Source organism: Zingiber officinale, chromosome 8A (assembly GCF_018446385.1).
Source record: "Zingiber officinale cultivar Zhangliang chromosome 8A, Zo_v1.1, whole genome shotgun sequence".
NCBI classification, from domain to species: Eukaryota; Viridiplantae; Streptophyta; class Magnoliopsida; order Zingiberales; family Zingiberaceae; genus Zingiber; species Zingiber officinale.
Window position 1 is genome coordinate 107414890 of NC_056000.1, and position 14856 is coordinate 107429745.

Below are 14856 nucleotides of genomic sequence, written 5' to 3' on the forward strand. Positions count from 1 at the left end.
CGGCGCGGCTCTCTCTCGGGCGGAAACGAAGACGACCTAGGGCACATCTCCGGCGGTCGACGAGCATCGTTTTCCGGCCGGTCTTCACCCAATCGTGACCCTCTCGTCGTGGAGAGCACGCGGACCCGAAGGAGACGCCGAGATCATGAGCTCCTTCGAACCCTAGCTGCCTCCTTCCGGTTGTAAGTCCTAAAAGCAAGAGTAAGTACTACTCACCTGTGGTAGGAGTTGCTCCGCGCTTTAAGTTCTCGTTTATTTGCTAAACTAGAACCTTGCTGTGCCGATTTTAAAGTGCTAGGGTTTCTTCCTTGCTTTGTTGAGATGCCATTCTCGATTTTGTTGTAGAACAGAATCATATGCTAAGTTCTTTTAAGATTTTCTATACCGAATTTGATAAATTAGGGCTGCTGTGCCAAATTGCTATGATCTGGTTTTCTTGCTAAGAATGTAATTAGGTTCCTTGTTTAAATTACTAGAGGAACTTGCAAGATGTAAATGTTATTCCTTGTTGCTAGGGGGTAGTTGATAGATTAAATGCTATAGTAGTTGTTGCTGGAATTAACTCTTACAATGCTGTTGAGGAGTGCTTCTATGTACTGCGGGGCTGTTCGGACTTGTCATGGCTGAAATTAGTCTTCCTAGAACCCTTTTATGGTACTTGCCGTGCATGTTAGTTCAGTTTTCATTGAGCTGTTACTTTAGCGTTCGGCTGGAATTGTATGTGCTACTAGAATCCGGAAATTTGCTGCTATGTAAGCATCCCTTTAGATGGATTAGTTGATTTTCGATTTTCCTATTATTTAGCAAGCATGAACTAGGCAACTTGTATGAAAGTAAGCAGTTTGGGCTTCTTTAAGTTCCAGCAAGTTAAATCTTTGTTACCATGCTAGTATTCAATTTTAAGACCTTATTTCTAGCCATTTAATTTTAAGCATGAAGGATTAGTTTTCTTGCTACTACACAAACATGTTAAACTCTTCTAGAAGGTTATGAGAAGTAATAAGTAAGAAAAGATCAAGTCTTAAGTTGATTCCGAATTCCAGCAAAGTTGCTTTCTTTTGCTCTATTTTATAGCATGATTAGTAAGTTCAAAGTTGCTTTCTTTTGCTCTATTTTATAGCATGATTAGTAAGCTCAAAGTTGCTTTCTTTTGCTCTATTTTATAGCATGATTAGTAAGTTCAAAGTTGCTTTCTTTTGCTCTATTTTATAGCATGATTAGTAAGCTCAAAGTTGCTTTCTTTTGCTCTATTTTATAGCATGATTAGTAAGTTCAAATTTGCTTTCTTTTTCTCTATTTTATAGCATGATTAGTAAGTTCAAAGTTTCTTTCTTTTGCTCTATTTTATAGCATGATTAGTAAGTTCAGATTTGCTTTCCTTTGCTTTGTTTTATAACATGCTTAGAGAGTTCAGATTTGCTTCCCTTGTGTTATTTTTATATAGCATGCTTGGTTAGTTGTAATCCTACACTTGTTAGATATATCTACAGGATTCTAATAAGCTCTAATCAAGGAGTATGAGAAGTATGAGTAAAGAAAAGACTAGAGTTTAGTTAAAAAGAAATAACTAGTAAATTAAAGTAAGAGGCTAGTACCCGACTTCCAAGGTTGTCGTTAAATAAATTCAAGTGACCAATTCCAAGGTCTTGGCCCTGGTAAGACCAAGGTCTTTACCTCATAAGACTAGAGGCTCACTACCTCAGTCACTATTAGAGAGCACGCAAAACAAAGATGGTACTAAGCCTGGGCCCAAACAAGAAGAAAAGAAAAGAAAAGAAAGAAAGAAAGAAGAAAAGAAGAAGAAAGTAAAAGAGAAATTAAAAGATTAATTTCTGGTATAAAGATATAAGAAAATGAAACAAGTATTATGCTTAGAATCAATAGAAGTTAGTTTCTTTAATTCTAAGCCTACAGTAGTAGTTTCACTATTTTCCTATCAGTTAGTGAGCATGTTTAGTATTCAGTTTTATTTCTGTATACCATGAGTACATGCAGCTTTGCTTTTAGCATTTCAGTTTTAGTATTGTTGCATTCTTTTTATGCACTTCGAGTTTTTGTGAGATAGATTAGTACTTACTAAGCGTTTCGCTTATAGATTTATTTTTTCCTCCTACTGCAGATAAAGGAAAAGCTAAGATATGAAAGGGAGGCGACAGGGTTGTGGTGGTGCTGAAGGTGTGTGATGACTGGACTATGGAGAGATCCAGAGTTTGCTAGCAAATCTTCAGGACCTATCTGTTTAGAGTTTATGTTTTAGTTCTCTTCTTAAATGCTATTATGAAGTTTTGTGAGATTGTGATTGAGTTTGATTCGTATTTGTAGCTTATCATGTCCTACTCTTGGAGTTATGTTTAGTTCTTATTGCTAGACTAGTTTTCGTTGATTATAGTGTGATTTTATTACTGCGTGGTTGTGAAAAATGTGTTCCAGCCGCCTGTGGCTGTGTATATATTGTTTGTATTATGGATTTGGTCACCGGTATAGGGGAGACTCTGCCGAAATTTTTCGGTAGGAATTCCTCTGGGCCGTGATAAATCTAAGTGTCGCTAATAATAGCATAAGTGACACTAGTGAGTAGAGTATAGATAGGTAACAACCGCCCTTAGAAAGTAGTGTAAGAAGGGTGGTCGTTACATAAGTCAAGGATGAGTACACAGGGGAGAACAACCTCTCTTATGGAGCAAGGGGTGACCTCCGCACGACTCGTGTCACGGTCGTCCGGACTCACACGGTCCCCTACTCCCTGCTCTCAGGCAAGCTGACACGGCCGTGTGGATTCACACGGTCGTGCACCTCTTCTTCTCTGCCCAAGGTGACACGACCATGTGGATTCACATGGTCGTGCACCCCTTCCTCTCGGCCCAAGGTGACACGGCCGTGTGGATTCACACGGTCGTGCACCCCTTCCTCTCTGTCAAGGTGACGCGGTCGTGTGGATTCACACGGTCGTCCACCCCTTCCTCTCTGTCAAGGAGACACGACCGTGTGAATTCACACGGTCGTGCACTTCTTCCCCTCGACCATGGGGACATGGCCGTGTGGATTCACACGGTCATGTACCTCTCTCTCTCGGCTAAGGGGGCACGACCATGTGGATTCTCATGGTCGTGCATCTTTGCTTTGCCCAGGTCATGTCCTATCAATCGAACAAGTTAAAGTAGACCTATGGGCTGAGCAATTCATAAGGTGTAAGAATGACAAAATTTACGATGTACCGCTAAGGGTAAACTTCCGTCCTATAAGTTAACATAAGGAGAAGGGTGGGCGTTATAGTTTGGTATCAGAGCAAGTTTCATCCTTCCACCACACACACCTCAAGCATTGATCCTGCAACTTCCAAGTAAGAAAGTATGTTTCCATAACTTTTACGCATTTATTTCTATTATGATTAGTAAGGACTGTTGTTAAAATTAAGCATGCTTATACATGAAAGTGCTAATAAGTGCTAATGATAGCATGTAAGAATGAGAGCATGCTTATACCTGAAAGTGCTAATAATGGCAAGTAAGAATGATGATGGGCGGATGCATTGTCTCACTGGTTGGTTTGTAAATATATAGATGGCCAGAGGACGACTTGCTAGACAACCAAGAGTTAATGAACCTCAACCAAAGACGAATAAGTTTGCACCACCACCCAACCTTTTGGAACTAGTAACTCAGCTGCAGAGACAAGTGGCAGAGCGACAGCAGGTTATTGCCACCCTGACGGCTAATCAGCAAGCTTCTCCGGTAGTCCCACCGAAAGTCAATATGGTGGCACCTATCATAGCCGAAGTTCCATCAGTTACACCTGTAGCCCCGGCAAAGGTAGTGAGGCAAGAAGCATACCTCATCCAGTGGCAGAAACTGAAACCAAAGAACTTCTCTGGCACCAATGAACCATGGGATGCTCAGGTATAGTTCAAAACCCTAGAGACCATAATGGAGCTACTGGACTGACCGGAGGTAGAAAAGATAAAGTGTGCCTCCTTTGCCTCACTGGAGATGTAAGAATGTGGTGGGAACGGGTCAAGGAAAAAAGAATAGTGAATCAAATGACCTGATCTAACTTTGAGACTGAGTTCTTTGAAGAATTATTTCAAATGTGAGTCATGAACAAACACTACAATAAGTTCACGGAATTCCATCAGGGAAGTTTATCAGTTGACGAAAGCGTGAAGAAATTCAATAGGTTGGCTCGCCTATGCCCCAAACTAGTCAGCACAGAACGAGAGAGGGTAAGGCTATTGCTCAAGATATTGAGGCCAGAGATATCTCTGAATGTGGCCGGTGGAATAAATAGACCGCGAACTGTAAAAGAGCTGGTTAGTAGTGCCCTGATCACGGAGCATTACCTGAACAGCATCAAGCAACAGAAGCCAGTACAGATTGAGAACAAAGGTCAAGGGAGTTCTGGCACTCAGAAAACTCAAGGCCAAGGTTCAACCTAGAAGGGGAGCTCCAAGAGAAAGCAATGGAGTAATAAGAAGGGAGGATTCGTAAGCAAGCATCCCAAGTATGCCACGTGTTCCATGTTGGAGTGTATACTAAAAGACTAGCTTTTGTAAACATTTATTTTTGAAATAAAAGAATCACATTGGTCAATATCTATATTTATTTGTTAAATGTAATTGTTCAATTAATTTATATAGTAGACAACATGGTGTGTGGTGTCACACACAGAAGATCATGTTGACGGTTCTTTATAAATTATAAATAGATGCTCACGACTAAGATGGAAAGGAACAAACCATCGGAATAGTCATAGTGTAATTAAGCATTAGTTTATCTTGATTAATAAATTACACTGGTACATTCTAAGTGTATTGAGTAGAACCATTTAGGTAAGTTCTTTTTGTTCTGACTTAGTAAAAGAACTAGACCTTAGTTATTATGAAAGTGTGTGCTCTTAATCCTAATATAATAACAAGCACATATATTTAATATTTATTTCTTTGACTTATCAAAGGGTGAGGTTTAGCTCGATAAATTAATATGCCTGATAAGTTGGGAAATGATATTACTTATAGTGTGTGTTGTTAATTATAGAAGGAATCTGTGTCTTAGTATCTAGGTTAAGAATGTCCCCAAGAGGAGCTCATAAGGATTTCCATATTAAATGTAACGACCCGACCCTCTTGGCCCATTTGGCGGCCCATTTGGCGACCTCTCATGTCGTCGACCGTCGGCCCTTATGTTGTCGGCCCATTTGGTGACCTCTCATGTCGTCAACCGACGACCCTTTGGTCGTGTCGTTACTCACTAGGACTTTCCACCCCTGGCAGTGGATTTTTGCCTTCCCCAGGATTCGAACTCTAGATCTCCTGGCTAAGTAGTAGAGTTTATGAATCCTGGTAACCAAGTGAGATCATCTCACTTGGTTACCAGGATTCATAAACTCTACTACTGGAGTTCGAATCTGAAAGCAACATCGCGGTGGAAATCCCAGTGAGTAACGACACGACCAAGGGTCGCTCGACGACATGAGAGGTCGCCAAATGGGCCGGTCAGTCGACGACATGAGAGGTCGCCAAATGGTCCGACAAGGCGCCTTTTTATTTTAACGACCCGACCCTTTTGGCCTCTTGGGCGGCCCTTGTTGCGGGCCAACTGGCGGCCTTTATGTCGTCGGCCCATTTGGCGACCTCTCATGTCGTCGACTGACGACCCTTTGGCCGTACCGTTACTCACTAGGGCTTTCCACCCCTGGTAGTGGATTTTTGCCTCCCCCAGGATTCGAACTCTAAACCTCCAGGCTTAAGTAGAAGAGTTTATGAATCCTGGTAACCAAGTGAGATCAAGTTGTAACGACCCAAATTTTCCTTACTTTGAGTTCTAAATATCTTTGAAAATGTCTGAAAATACTTTTAAAATATTCTAGGGATTTTTAGAAATTTTTAGAGTATTTTTATGCAATTTTTGGAGTCCGGTTGGCATTTTTACCGGGAGGAGGAAGTTTTTTAAAAAAAAAAAAACAACACAAAGTGCAAGAGCTAGGACTCGAACCCGAGACCTTGACCCGAGCCGAATCTCAGCCGAACCCAGCCAACCAGCTGAGCTACACGGTTTTACTAACCTAGTATGGAGAGAAATAGAGTTAAGCATAGTTGGGATCGAATTAAAACTAAGTTATAAAGGGTTAAGTGTTTTTCCCGTGACCTAAACCTAACCTTTTCCTCTCTTTTTCCTCTCCCGACGGCGCGATTCTTCTCTCGGGCGAAAATCGCAGCCAAGGCTAGGGTTTTCTTCCTCCGGCGTCGGCGAAGGGTTTTCCGGCCGGTTTCCACCCGTGGGTGACCATTCCGACAAGGAGAACTCGGGAAATACAAGGAATCGGTAGAATCGAGGCTCCACCGAAACCCTAAAGCATTTCCCTTCGGTTGTAAGCCCAAGAACCCGATGTAAGTGCTTCTCACCTGCGGTAGGAGTAGCTCTCGGGTTTTTATTTTGCGTTTTGTTGTAAGATGAACAACAGAAATCTTTTATCATGGTATGTAGTTTCGGATTTTGACCTTGATCTAGCAAATTGGTTTAGGTCTTTGGTTCAAATCTGTTGATGTTTTTAGTGCACGGGCAGAAGTTTTTTGGGGTTTTCCTTGATTACCACAGCATGCTAATTAGATGGGTTACCTTACAATTAAAGCATGATTAAGTAGTAGATTTCCCTTCAAGTTACAGCATGATTAAGGGTCTGTTAAGACTCGAAATAGGGTTAGTTTATACAAGCTTGAGATGTGAAAACTTTTACTGCCATGTGCCTAACTAGGGAAAACTTTTTCATACAGTTTTGTTATTGACTGTTCAAATTCGGTTTGCAATATACCATGTTACTTATCAGTAGTGTAGTTGTTTTTAAAACTCTGTGGAGATCAGTTTGAATAAGTACTGGCTTATATTAGTGATATATGCTTTAGAATCTCTCGTATAATGAATAAAAGAGAGAAGTGCAAGTAAAGAAAGACTAAGTCACAATCTGATCCTAAATTTCAGAATTTAGAATCAAAGCACACTAAGTGCTTAAATCAATGCCAAGGCATTTTATTACAAGAAGTATTTAAAGAAGGATATAAAGAAAAGTATTTTACTTTTAAAAGGGCATGTACCGGACACAAGGTCCAAGGGATGGGCTCCAAGTTGCCCCTAGACATAAGGTCTAGAAGTGCCTTAATGGTTTTGGGATTAGCTACTTCAATTCACATTAAGAAAGGCGCGCAAAGTGGTACAATGTCGGGCCCAAGTAAAGTTGAATATTATTTAAAGTATAAAAGTATTAATTTGAAAACAAACAGAACAAGTTCATTTATCTAAGTTGCAAATTCTAGCAAGTTAAATTGTTGTTTCCTTTAGAGATGCATGATGTAGTTCTATCTGCTATTTTCATGTTGAGCATGTACTCCCTGTTTTCAGTTATGCTTATGCATTCCTTATCGGATTTTGTGAGTAGAAAGCACTTACTAAGCTTCTAGCTTATAGATACTACTTTTTCCTCCTACCGCAGATATAGATAAAAATAAAGGAAAAGCTAAAGTGGTGTAGAAGAAGGCGACAAGGAGACGTCGATGGTGTGTGTGTGGTGGCTGATATGGAAGCTTGGGATCTTGCTAGATGATTTTGGAAATGTTCTGCTAGTGTTCTTTTGATTTCTGCTATAGTGGAACTACATTGCCATGCTAAGGATTGTTATATACTCAGTATTTTTATGTGCATGTTAGTATTCTATATGAGTTTTGTTCTATGGAGAAATTTGCATGGGATGTTCGGTTGTTATAAGCTCAGTACTTTTATGTGCATGTTAGTATTCTATTTGAGTTTTGCTTTAATGGAAACACTGCAACATGATTAACTTCTGCTGTAGTGACTTTTTTTAAATTACAGTAAGTGGTATACATGAATAGCTAGCAATTTCCTATGGTCGGTATTCCTTTTGTTACTGCTGGGATTTCAATCTGCTGTGAAGTAGTGTGCTCAGCATTCTTTATTGCTGCTGAATTTTTGGTCTGCCGTGAATTCCTAGTTGATTGTAGTTTGCAAATTTTGTTAGAAGGGTGAAGTGATATGCTCGGTATTCTTGTGAATATGCTAGGTTATTTTGCTACTGCTAGCTTGGAATATTCACTTGGTAACTGCTTTACATGCTAGTATTCTGCATTCTTGTAGAAGTAGTTGTTTTATGGAAGGAAAATATGTGAAGTTCGGATTTGTGTGCAATAAATGAGCAGTAGGTTTAATTGACTTCCTTTTATTTCTCTTCGGTTGTAGAATGAAATGAATGCAAGATAACAAGTGGTGTAGTAAGCAGTAGAGGTATTTAAGCTTCATATGTCTGTACGTTATACTTGCTGTTTCACTCATTGCATGTTTAATCCTGTAAAGAAAACAAAAAAAGAATAAACCAGAAAGAAAGAAAAGAAAAAAAAATATATGTATCAAGAAAATTTTATGCTGCTATTTAGAGACATATTCTGATATGTGCTATGTTTCCATTAGTTTAAAGTATCTCTGGTCTTAAAGTAAGTGGTATCAGTTATGTGTAGTTAGTAGAATCAGTAGCGGTCACCTCAGAGTAGTAGTAGGGAGGGTGGCCGTTACAGTTGGTATCAGAGCAGGTCCATTTCCAGCAACACACACACATCATCATCATCCTTGTCGTCTTCAAGTAAGAAAGTATTTAAGTTCTTTCTTTAGTGCTTTCCTTTATTATTATTATTTGCAGTATGGATTGATTGTTTATAAGTGATTAAGTAAGATAAGAGTTTTTAGCTATTTCCTTTCTTAATATATAAAGGTGTATGTTTAGAAAGGATAGAGAAATTATCAAATTTTCTTATTTGTTTAATTAGATGTCGAGAAGAGGACGTCCCCGTACCGCTCGTACTGAGGACCATGTTCAGGAGAAAGAGGGGCCAGGCTCAACTGAGCCTAATCTTTCTGAAGTTGTTGCCCAACTTCAGAAACAAGTAGCTGAGCAGCAGCAAGTAATTGCCAATCTGATGGCAAATCAACAACCAGTCCCTCCTACTCCTCAAATAGTAACTGTGGAGACTACAGTGGTAACTGAGGTTCCACCAGCTACCCAAGGAGTCGTCACAACATCCCAGAGACAAGAATCCTACCTCATTCAGTGGCTGAAACTGAAACCAGAGAGTTTCTCAGGCACAACTGAGCCCTGGGATGCCCAGGCTTGGTTCAAAACACTGGAGAGCACCATGGAGCTTCTTGACTGGCCAGAAGTTGAGAAAGTCAAGTGTGCCTCCTTCTGTCTGACTGGAGATGCACGCATGTGGTGGGAGAGAGTAAAGAGCAAGAGGGCAATCAATCAGATGAAATGGATTGATTTTGAGACAGAATTCTACGACGAGTTCTTTCGCCAAAAGATCACCAACAAGCACTACGAGGAGTTTATGGAGTTCAGACAGGGGGATCTGACAGTGGAGGAAGCAGTTAAGAGATTCAACAGGCTAGCCCGTCTCTGCCCAGAACTAGTGAGTACAGAGAAGGAGCGAGTCAGACTAATGCTCAGAATGCTGAAGCCTGTGATATCACTCAATGTGAGCAGTGGAACCCATCAGCCCCTGACTGGAGAAGAGTTGGTCAGTAGAGCCTTAGTAGCTGAGCACTACCTGAACAGCATGAAGGCACAAAGAGAGCAGCACAAGCCAATCAAGATGGAGACCAAGACTGGGGGAAATCAGAAACCCCAGTTAAATAATCAGAACTGGAAAGGCAAGGGCACTAAAAGGAAGCAGTGGGATACGGGAAGTAACCAGAAGGGAGGATCAGAAACCAAACAGACTAAGCTCCTTCCCTGCCCCAAATGTGGGAGAACGCATCCAGGAGCCTGCCTCTTGGGTAAAACTGGATGTTATTCTTGTGGTCAAGAAGGACACATGGCTAAACAGTGTCCTAACAAGTTCAAAGCACCCCAGCCACAGCCAATACAATATGGGGCCAAGCCTCAACTACATTATATGCCTGCAACTTTGGAAGGACCTCATATCAGTCAAGGAAGGTTGGAAGCTCCACCAGTTCCAGCCTTTGACAATGCCAGAGTATTCTCCCTTACCAAAGAGGAAGCTGCTAGTGCCTCCACGGTCGTAACAGGTCAAGTAGTTATTTTTCAACATATAGCTACTGCACTATTTGATACTGGGGCGACCCATTCTTTTGTATCCATACCTTTTGCCAAAGAACTACAGGTACCTACAGAAAACATGAATTCTAAGTTCCTGACAACTCTACCTTCTGGAGACGTCATGGAATCCAGCCAGTGGCTTCGGTCTGTACCAGTCAGAATTTCAGACCGAGAGTTATGTGTTAACCTGGTAGTCCTCGCTATGCAGGATTTCGATATCATTTTGGGTATGGATTTCCTTAGCAAGTACAGTGCTTCAGTGGACTGCCGCAGAAGGAAGGTGATCTTTAGCCCAGAAGGTGAACCTTCCTTTGAATTTACAGGAGTACCAAAGAGGAAGACCCAGAAGTTCCTCTCTTCTCTCACAGCTCACCAGATGTTAGCTAAAGGGTGTGTTGGTTTTCTTGCATCCATTGTGAGTACCAAGGAAGAAGAAAGATCTAAGCAGGAGGAAGTTCGGGTAGTCTGTGAGTATCCAGAGGTATTCCCAGAAGAGCTACCTGGACTACCTCCCAATAGAGAGGTAGAGTTTGAGATCGAACTAGTTCCTGGTACCGGTCCAATTTCAAAAGCTCCATACCGCATGTCCCCAGCGGAGTTGAAAGAGTTACAAGAACAACTTCAGGAGCTGCTTGACAAAGGCTTCATCCGCCCTAGTCATTCACCATGGGGAGCTCCTGTGTTGTTTGTCAAAAAGAAGGATGGATCTATGCGAATATGCATAGATTATAGAGCTCTGAATCAAGTGACCATCAAGAACAAGTATCCACTGCCCAGGATCGATGATTTATTTGATCAATTGAAAGGGGCAACAGTGTTCTCCAAGATAGATCTGCGCTCTGGGTACCATCAGTTGAAAGTGAAGGAGAGTGATATACCCAGAACAGCCTTCAGGACCAGATACGGACACTACGAATTCGTAGTCATGCCTTTTGGTGTGACTAATGCACTTGCAGTTTTCATGGACCTGATGAACAGAGTGTTCAGAGAATACCTTGACAAATTTATCATTGTGTTCATCGACGACATTCTAATTTATTCCAGAACCCCAGAGGAGCATGACACGCACTTGAGGATAGTACTGCAGACTCTTCAGCAAAAGCAACTTTACGCTAAATTCTCAAAGTGCGAGTTCTGGTTGGAGCAGGTGGCGTTTCTAGGGCATATCGTTTCTAAAGAAGGCATTCAAGTGGATCCAGCCAAAGTAGAAGCGGTCAGCAACTGGAAGAGACCCAAGAATGCCAGGGAGATCAGGAGCTTCCTTGGTTTAGCTGGGTACTACAGGAAATTTGTGGAGGACTTTTCCAGGATAGCCTCTCCACTTACAGCCCTCACCAGGAAGGACAAGAAGTTTGAATGGTCAGATAAATGTGAGCAGAGTTTTCAAGAACTCAAGAGGAGACTGACCAGTGCTCCTATACTGACTGTTCCAGAGGATGACAAGAGTTTTGACATCTACAGTGATGCTTCCAAGATGGGCTTAGGAGCTGTACTCATGCAGGAAGGAAAAGTTATAGCTTATGCTTCAAGACAACTCAAAGACTACGAGAAGAACTACCCCACTCATGATCTAGAGCTGGCAGCTGTAGTCTTTGCACTGAAACTCTGGCGACACTACTTGTATGGAGTCCAGTGCAGAATCTTCACAGACCATCAGAGTCTTAAGTACTTCTTCACTCAGAAGGACTTAAACATGAGACAGCGCAGGTGGTTAGAGTTGGTCAAAGATTATGACTGTGAAATCCTCTACCACCCAGGTAAAACTAATAAAGTGGCAGATGCACTAAGCAGAAAGTCCAGTGCATCCTTGATGTCCTTATCATCATTAGCCCTGCCACTACAGAAGGAGTTGTCAGATTTCGGACTTGAAATTATTTATGGACAACTTTCTGCATTGACCCTAGAGTCAACCCTGCTTGAGGATATACAGAAAAAGCAAAGCGAAGATCCAGATATTCAAAAGATCAAGCAAGGGATACAAGAAGAAGGAAGTTCAGAATTTCGAGTATCAGACAGTGGAATTCTTTATCAGGGAAATCGCCTTTGTATTCCCAATGATGAAGAGCTGAGAAAGAAAATTTTAGAAGAAGCCCATAGTACACCATACTCCATGCATCCTGGTTCTACCAAGATGTACCAAGACGTGAAACAGAAGTTCTGGTGGTCTGGACTCAAAAGAGATGTAGCTAAATATGTCAGTATCTGCCTGACATGTCAGAGGGTCAAAGCAGAACACCAGAGACCAGGAGGAGTTTTACAACCTCTTCCAATACCAGAGTGGAAGTGGGAAGACATATCCATGGACTTCATAACAGGTCTCCCAAGAACCACAAATGGATATGATGCGATATGGGTGATAGTGGACAGATTGACCAAGTCTGCTAATTTTCTAGCCATCAAAGTGTCTCACTCTATAGAGCAGTTGGCACAGTTATATGTTAAAGAGGTGATCAAACTTCACGGAGTTCCCAAATCTATTATTTCTGATAGAGATGGGCGCTTCACCTCTCACTTTTGGGAGTGCATTCAGAATGCACTAGGCACCAAACTCAAGTTCAGCACAGCCTTCCATCCTCAGACTGATGGACAGACAGAGCGAGTAAATCAGATCCTAGAAGATATGCTCAGGGCTTGTGCATTAGATTTTAAGGGCAGTTGGTGCAAGTATCTGTGTTTAGCTGAGTTTGCCTACAACAACAGCTACCAAGCCACCATCAGGATGGCACCATATGAGGCGTTGTATGGCAGAAAGTGCAGATCACCTATATGCTGGCAAGAAGCAGGTGAAAGAAAGGAAATGGAAGTAGAGCTGGGCATTCAGACAGAGTTGATAGAAGAAACCACTCAGGCTATTCAGAAAATCAGACAGAGGATTGAGACTGCCCAGAGTAGACAGAAAAGCTATGCTGACACACGTCGTAGGCCACTGGAATTTCAAGTAGGAGATTCAGTTTTTCTTAAAATTGCTCCTATGAAGGGAGTGATGAGATTTGGCAAGAGGGCAAATTAAGTCCACGCTATGTAGGACCTTACCTGATTACAGACAGGATTGGGAAGGTAGCTTACAAACTGGAATTACCACAAGACATGTCAGCAATACACAATGTGTTTCATGTCTCCATGTTAAAGAAGTGCCTCCATGACCCTAGCCAAGTGATTGAGCCTCAGTCAGTGCAGATCCAAGAGGATCTTAGTTTTGAGAGTAGACCTACACAGATAGTGGACAGAGCAGTCAAGAGACTAAGAAGCAAAGAAGTACCACTAGTGAAGGTCGTCTGGCAGAACCAGAAGCACGAGCAAGTCACTTGGGAACAAGAAAGTATACTTATACATTTCAAACTATTTAAGTTATTTTATAAGGTAATATTGTAACGACCCAAATTTTCCTTACTTTGAGTTCTAAATATCTTTGAAAATGTCTGAAAATACTTTTAAAATATTCTAGGGATTTTTAGGAATTTTTAGAGTATTTTTATGCAATTTTTGGAGTCCGGTTGGCATTTTTACCGGGAGGAGGAAGTTTTAAAAAAAAAAAACAACAACACAAAGTGCAAGAGCTAGGACTCGAACCCGAGACCTTGACCCGAGCCGAATCTCAGCCAAACCCAGCCAACCAGCTGAGCTACACGGTTTTACTAACCTAGTATGGAGAGAAATAGAGTTAAGCATAGTTGGGATCGAATTAAAACTAAGTTATAAAGGGTTAAGTGTTTTTCCCGTGACCTAAACCTAACCTTTTCCTCTCTTTTTCCTCTCCCGACGGCGCGATTCTTCTCTCGGGCGAAAACCGCAGCCAAGGCTAGGGTTTTCCGGCCGGTTTCCACCCGTGGGTGACCATTCCGACAAGGAGAACTCGAGAAATACAAGGAATCGGTAGAATCAAGGCTCCACCGAAATCCTAAAGCATTTCCCTTCGGTTGTAAGCCCAAGAACCCGATGTAAGTGCTTCTCACCTGCGGTAGGAGTAGCTCTCGGGTTTTTATTTTGCGTTTTGTTGTAAGATGAACAACAGAAATCTTTTATCATGGTATGTAGTTTCGGATTTTGACCTTGATCTAGCAAATTGGTTTAGGTCTTTGGTTCAAATCTGTTGATGTTTTTAGTGCACGAGCAGAAGTTTTTTGGGGTTTTCCTTGATTACCACAGCATGCTAATTACATGGGTTACCTTACAATTCAAGCATGATTAAGTAGTAGATTTCCCTTCAAGTTACAGCATGATTAAGGGTCTGTTAAGACTCGAAATAGGGTTAGTTTATACAAGCTTGAGATGTGAAAACTTTTACTGCCATGAGCCTAACTAGGGAAAACTTTTCCATACAGTTTTGTTATTGACTGTTGAAATTCGGTTTGCAATATACCATGTTACTTATCAGTAGTGTAGTTGTTTTTAAAACTCTGTGGAGATCAGTTTGAATAAGTACTGGCTTATATTAGTGATATATGCTTTAGAATCTCTCGTATAATGAATAAAAGAGAGAAGTGCAAGTAAAGAAAGACTAAGTCACAATCTGATCCTAAATTTCAGAATTTAGAATCAAAGCACACTAAGTGCTTAAATCAATGCCAAGGCATTTTATTACAAGAAGTATTTAAAGAAGGATATAAAGAAAAGTATTTTACTTTTAAAAGGGCATGTACCAGACACAAGGTCCAAGGGATGGGCTCCAAGTTGCCCCTAGACATAAGATCTAGAAGTGTCTTAATGGTTTTGGGATTAGCTACCTCAATTCACATTAAGAAA